Here is a 1,113-nt window from a genome sequence, read left to right on the forward strand (position 1 = left end):
ACCTGACCAGACAGGGCACAGATTTCTCCACGGTCTGGTGGCACCAGAGCTTTTCTTTACAGAATCACAGCAGCCACCACCTGTGTGCCACCAGCCGTGCCATTCCTGTGCCATTCCTGTGCCATTCCTGTCACCAGGGTCACCCCAGGCTCAAGGAAGAGCTCCACCTCGGGAATTTGGGAATTTGGAATTTTTTTTCCTTTCTGGGAAAGGGGGAAGAGGGAATGGAGGAGCACAAACGGGTCTGGTGGTGTGGAGCAGCAGCAGGAAGGGTTTTGTGGCTCTAATCCAAGTCAGTGTTTCTCACTGGAATATTTCTGTGCTTGTTGCATCCTTTTGCTTTTCCAGCAGCTCCTTGGGTCTCTGTTTCCATGAGGGGTGTGATTATGGGGGGATTTCAGAGCAGTTTTAGGGGGGATTTCAGATCAATCATACATTTAGGGTGGGATTTAGGAAAGATTTCAGAGCAATCATACATTCAGGGTATGATTTAGGGAGGATTTCAGAACAGTTTTAGGGCAGATTTCAGATCAATCATATATTTAGGGTGTGATTCAGGGGAGATTTCAGAGCAATCATACATTCAGGGGATGATTTCGGGGGGATTTTGGAGCAGTTTTAGGGGGGATTTCAAAGCAATCCTATGTTTAGGGTATGATATAGGGAGGGATTTCAGAGCAATCAAATATTTAGGATGTGATTTAGATTTCAGAGCAGTTTTAGATGGGATTTCAGAGCAATCACACATTTAGGGTATGATTTATGGGGGATTTCAGATCAATCATACATTTAGGGTGTGATTTAGGGGGATTTTAGAGCAGTTTTAGGGCAGATTTTAGATCAATCATACATTTAGGGTGTGATTTATGGAGGGATTTCAGAGCAGTTTTAGGGGGATTTCAGAGCAATCACACATTTAGGGTATGATTTATGGGGGATTTCAGATCAATCATATATTTAGGGTGTGATTTAGGGAGGGATTTCAGATCAATCATACATTTAGGGTAAAATTTAGGGAGGGATTTCGGAGCAATCAAACATTTAGGGTGTGATTTAGGGAGGGATTTCTGCCACCAGGAATGTTCTGGTTTAGGGCTGTTTATCACCCAAACC

Source organism: Malurus melanocephalus, unplaced genomic scaffold (assembly GCF_030028575.1).
Source record: "Malurus melanocephalus ecotype Western Australia unplaced genomic scaffold, MMel_1.1 scaffold_3028, whole genome shotgun sequence".
Lineage (NCBI taxonomy): Eukaryota > Metazoa > Chordata > Aves > Passeriformes > Maluridae > Malurus > Malurus melanocephalus.